Consider the following 6,241-nt stretch of genomic DNA (forward strand, 5'->3'; position numbering starts at 1 on the left):
AAATGACTTTAGATAAACTAACAATTGTGCTTTGTTTTTTTATTGCTGAAGAGTGTTTCTTCTCCTGCGTTCTACTGTACAGACGTGAATTTACTTTTGCTTCAGCCTGAGGTTTATTCATTACACTTTTTGATGCGAAAGGGCTATAAATACATACATTATTTACTATGCATTTGCTATAAATAGAACTTCTTATATTAAAGGGGTCATATGATGCTTTTTTAAAGCTCATTATTTTGTGTATTTGGTGTAACAGAATATGTTGACATGCTTTAATGTTTTTTCCATAAAAAGTAACTAGGTAACGTAATTAGTTACTTTTTTTAGGGAGTAATGCAATATTGTAATGCATTACTTTTAAAAGTAACTTTCCCCAACACTGGGCATAACTGATCAAAGGTCTATGTTTATAGGCTTGTTTACAGCAAAGCAAAAGTTCCCATCTGATCCCAGAACAGTAACCGAGTACTACTCGCCTCAAAGTTTTTCTCCATCGAGTTTTAATAAAAACGATGTGGCATGTGAACTGAATCAGAGGAGTTTTCCATCTATTCACATTTTCCAGGCTGGTAAATGAAAATTAATTGTATGAGTTTGAGCCTAAAGAGCCCAAACCCCAGGATCACTCGTGCAAGATCAGGTTACAGAGCTGGTCAGCTCAGTCACAGCACAGCAGAGACTTTACTAGAGAAACATAAGATTTCCATTAGAAGCCGATTTCACCAACCTAGACTTAGGGGAGCCTGTAGAGGCAGAAAGGGGGGACAGAAAAATGCCTCAGTGTGCTTTTGGGAGAAAGTACCTTTTACTCAAATATGTCCTCAAACGCATGCAATTTTGAAAACTGATCATCATCATGCTGTCACACACGATTTAAAAACATCACCACAAGTCTTTTACAGTCAAACCTGTGACACCTGCCTGATCACTGAGAACATGTTTCTAACAAAAAAATGTTACAAAGTACCATAGCAACAATGGTTTTGGTCATGTCCAAAACATGGTATTATGGTATCATGCTAGTACCATGGTATCACTTGAAGTAAATATTATAACAAAGTATACATATACACGAAATAAAACAACTGAGGTGAATGAATATGCGCGAGTAGCAAGAAGACAAACAGCCTGTCTTTCACTAATTTCCGACTGAAGTACACAGACAACACAATTGATCAACTAACACGCTACATCAAACGTGATTTTGACGTACAGCTGTAGTATATTCACATAAACACAAGAATTATCACTACAAACATAACATAACACGTGCCAAGGATAGGAGAAACAACTCACCGTTGCAGAGTCACACCAGAAAACCGTCTCACACGCGAAACCGGGTGAAACTTCATTCTGGTTTCATAAAATGACTGTTAAGTTTGCAGAGCCCTGCAACAACACTAGTGAAACAAAGTTGCGTTTACGTTTGTAGTGGCGGGAAACTCAGTCAGCCATTCCGTCAGCAGCACAGCAGCATCGGAGCCGCCTGTGAGCACAATAGCTGCAGAGGTGTCACTGCATACTGTGCATAGGAATGTCTGAGGACTTTAAAGGGGTCATATGATGCGATTTCAGTTTTTCCTTTCTCTTTGGAGTGTTACAAGCTCTTGGTGCATAAAGAAGATCTGTAAAGCTGCAAACACTAAAGTCTCAAAACCAAAGAGATATTCTTTATAAAAGTTAAGAGTCCACTGTAGCGCTCAAGAGACTGACACACTTCATTGCTGTCACAGACACATTCATAAATGCCTAATATTTTAGGTTACAGAGGGAAACTATTATTATTATTTATTTTATTTTTTTTTACAACTATTGTATTTATTGATCCTGTTTCGACTTTTATGACTATTTTTTATTGGTGGAGCAAAAACAGACTGGTACTAATATGATAGTAAAATATGAATATTTACACTGCACTTAGTTTCATGCGCTAATTCGTATTTTTTTTACAACTATTGTATTTATTGATCCTGTTTCGACTTTTATGACTATTTTTTATTGGTGGAGCAAAAACAGACTATGGTACTAATATGATAGTAAAATATGAATATTTACACTGCACTTAGTTTCATGCTCTAATTCGATTGGCTAAGCGGTATTCCAAGAGCACTGATATTTTCAGTGGTGCGTTCTGCTGAATCGTTCATTCATTCATTCAAACAATTCATTCAAACAATTCATTCAAAACACCCATTCAGTCACGCGCTATAATTTTTTTCAGAGATGGGCAACTAGTTTCGACTGTTTTCATCAACCAGTGTTTCAGCTTTTCATTGGTGTAGCAAAAACAGACAAATCACTACATATGACCTGGTAGTCATGTGTATTAGATATCACATAAAAGATTAATATTTTCACAGTACTTCATTTCGTCCTCAAATTAGATTAGCCCAGCTGTTTTCCAAGAGTTCTGAAATGAAGAGGGAATTTTCATTGATCCTTTCTGCAGGTTACATCGTTATGCCAGTAGGTGGCGACAAGTGACTGTATTTATGAATGAGTCATTGAATCATTCATTCAACTGATCTATGTAAAACACAGATTTATTCAGTAATGCTACTGCTATTTTGTTCAGAGACATGTAATGGTTGATGCCGGAACTGTTTTCATTGGTGGAGCAAAAACAGACAAAATACACCAGCAGGTGGCGACAAGTGACTGTATTTATGAGTGAGTATTCATTTAAAACACTTCTTGCAATAACTCCACTATAGTGTATTGTTTTAGAGACATGCATAGGTTGATTTTACTTTGACATTTGGAATTATTTTCACTGGTGGAGCAAAAACAGACAAAGCAACAGGCAATGTTGCGTCTAATTTGTAAATTACTCGATACGAAGCCACATGCGACACAATATTGTGTTAATCCCACATTGTTTGACATTTAAAATTGAATTATTTCTATTATTTTTTTTACCAGGGTATACCATTCTTTAAAGCACTGTAGACTACAATTAGTCAAGTGCCATGACACTAGTAGGAATGCTGCATGGGCATTATCTGGTTTTGGCTACATCTGAAGGTTACTTCCTTTGGCTGGATTGATAACATTGTTTGATTTCCTGTTGTGCCAAACTAGATTAATTATACAATTGCTTTATTGGATGAAACTAAGATCACAAAGTGATGCCAGATGTTTTCATGTAGTAAACATGAAATGTCCACACATGTTCAAGTTTTTGTATTGTGATAGTTTAGTCTTTTTTCTGAATGTTTGTTATGCTTTGTTTATGCATGCAGTGGTAATCCACACCTAAACAGCCCAAACAGAGGGGTTTGTATCCAGTTCCTCCCAGCATTCACTACTCAGTCTTAAAAAAAAATATCCCCAGGGAATATCAAATGGGCTATTAGGCACAGGATCATATAGACATATGCCAATGTATATTCACGTTAACTATGTGTTTGTATTCTTGGCAGAATAGCAATGATTTTTCCGATTCTCAGTCCACAAGGAGGGAACTCTTATGCCATCCAAAAAGAATGCGCAGCTCTTCCACTCCCAGTCAGTCTGTCACATGTAACCCTGCAGCCTGTGGAACTGTTGCTTTCCAGTTGCAATTCATTTACAAAACCACACAAGAAAGCCTTTGTTTGTTGCAGTTCACTATGACAGTCTTTTATGTGCTTTTATGATTCCGTTTTTTGATTCAATGCAATTATATCTGATGTTTGCACGACTGGAGCTTGTTGCACAACAATGCAGACATAATTCTGTGTTTTTAGCTCAGGTTTTTGATCATTATTTTTAGGTTATTAAACAATTAGATTATTAAACCATGCCTCGTGCAATTGTACATATTCAAATAAGGCTGTCACAGGTTTGTAGAAAAGTGTTTGCTATTCTGGTGGTACTTGCAACTTCATAATCTGTCCCTCTGTGGGCTTTTTGTTTTGTCTTTCCATCTTAACACCTGCAAGTGAAGGTTTTCATGAACTGAAGTCTCAACAATTTAAAGGTGGTGTTGATCTAAACCTGTCTTTGTCACCTCCTGATCTGTGTTACACTGCTTCCCTCTACTGGATAGTAACGTCAACGGATGACTTGAATAATAAATGGATGCTGACAAAACAGTTTTGAATATCCTCACTCAGAGTGACTAAGCACTTTTATATAATCAAATCTAATGTTTGTTTATTCACTTTGTAATTATTTGTTTATATCTGTAACATCGGTTATGTGTTCTTTTGCACAAATGTTATGATCTATCATCCATTATATAATTTCTTTGACTTGCAGTTTCCATGTGGCAGAATGTGATTTTTTTCACTGATAGTTTAGACTACTTTTTTAATGAATGCTTGACAAAATTCAAAGAATAAAATAAATAATTTGACCAAAGAAAATAGACAAAATGTAAACAATATTCTGACACATTCTGATGTATTTTCTCAAATAATAAAAAAACATCATACTATACAGCTATGAAAAATAATTTTATATAAAAATGTTGACATCACATTTAAATCTATACTTAATATACTGAGCTATAACCACACAAATGTACTTATAATAAGCATCAGAAAATGTCAAAATTCATTAATTCAGTTTTTTTTAATTATAAATAAAAAAAACAATAAAATAATATTAAAATAAAACAATATTATTGGAGTACATTTAACATTTTTGTCTTTGTAATTTCACTTTTAATGCAATGTGTTACTTGCCATTTCTTTTTAATTATTTGTGAAATTTACAAGCAATTTCTGAGTAAAAATTAATTTTTCAGTGCACTGAGATACTATAACGATTATGAAAATTAACATGTACAATATACACTGAACAAAATTATAAACGCAACAATTTTGTTTTTGCCCCCATTTGTCATGAGCTGAACTCAAAGATCTAAGACTTTTTCTATGTACACAAAAGGCCTATTTCTCTCAAATATTGTTCACAAATCTGTCTAAATCTGTGTTAGTGAGCACTTCTCCTTTGCCGAGATAATCCATCCACCTCACAGGTGTGGCATATCAAGATGCTGATTAGACAGCATGATTATTGCACAGCTGTGCCTTAGGCTGGCCACAATAAAAGGCCACTCTAAATCTTATCACACAGCACAATGCCACAGATGTCGCAAGTTTTGAGGGAGCGAGCAATTGGCATGCTGACTGCAGGAATGTCCACCAGAGCTGTTGCCCGTGAATTGAATGTTCATTTCTCTACCATAAGCCGTCTCCAAAAGCGTTTCAGAGAATTTGGCAGTACATCCAACCGGCCGTAGACCACGTGTAACCACACCAGCCCAAGACCTCCACATCCAGCATCTTCACCTCCAAGATCATCTGAGACCAGCCACCCGGACAGCTGCTGCAACAATCAGTTTGCATAACCAAAGAATTTCTGCACAAACTGTCAGAAACCGTCTCAGGGAAGCTCATCTGCATGCTCGTCGTCCTCATCAGGGTCTCTTTTGTTCTGTGTAAATCATAAGTGAGGGAAAATGCAATAAAAGTTAGAATGAGTAATATAAGTGTATTTTAGATTAAAGGGTGATAGATTAAAGGGTGTACCTGAAATAGCCAAAGCCTTAATTAGAAGGGGATGTTCCATGTGTGTTTATTGAATCTGTGTCGATCTATCATTAAAGCCTGCTGCTGTTATCTTGACAATGTAAATGTACTGCATTGGAACAGGCTGTTCATGTCTAGGGTTACTTAACAGCCCGTTTGAGAACAGAGGGCAAAACAGCTTGTTCTTTTTAGAGAGCAGAAAACTGCTAAAATTTAATCTTAAAGGAATAGTTCACCGCAAAATGAAAATTTGCTAAACAAGCTGTTTGCTAAAGAGGCCGTCCAAGAAGCAAATTTGTAAATGTCTTTCCTAATCAGAGCAGACTTTCATTTTTAGGTGAAATATTCCTTTAAATGCTGATGTCTGCCGTGTATTGCATTTAACAGTGCATCCTTAAATATATACACAAAGCATTAAGTATGTGATTAAAATGATCCCATCTAAGGCGGAAAATCACAAATTAATGAGAGAAAGAACAGAAAATCCACAAGAATGCAGCTATAATCCTTCTTTACCACTTGGCAAAGGTGCGAATCACATGATTACCATGTTGTAGCCTACAAGTTTAAATTCTTGAAAAAAGGCACTGTACTCAGCGAGGTAAGGAAATTTCATTTATTTCAACTACTTAAGTTCAGAAGTCATAAATATGCAAGATGAAACCTACAGCAAGCATTTTTCAAATTGACAACCTTATTCAATAAATAATATGGAGGGATCT

General features: G+C 35.7%; 1 protein-coding gene across 1 annotated transcript in view; it reads right to left on the bottom strand.

Moving 5' to 3' along the window:
* plce1 (phospholipase C, epsilon 1) overlaps nt 1-1,537 on the bottom strand; it is a 98,801-nt gene extending 97,264 nt beyond the window's left edge. The window contains exon 1 of the mRNA XM_016240709.1: nt 1,297-1,537. The gene's annotated coding sequence lies outside the window, so the exon portion shown is untranslated. The remainder of the gene's footprint in view (nt 1-1,296) is intronic.
* Nucleotides 1,538-6,241: the final 4,704 nt, after the last annotated feature.

The sequence above is a fragment of the Sinocyclocheilus grahami genome, unplaced genomic scaffold (assembly GCF_001515645.1).
Source record: "Sinocyclocheilus grahami isolate Dianchi unplaced genomic scaffold, SAMN03320097.WGS_v1.1 scaffold599.1, whole genome shotgun sequence".
Taxonomy (NCBI): Eukaryota; Metazoa; Chordata; class Actinopteri; order Cypriniformes; family Cyprinidae; genus Sinocyclocheilus; species Sinocyclocheilus grahami.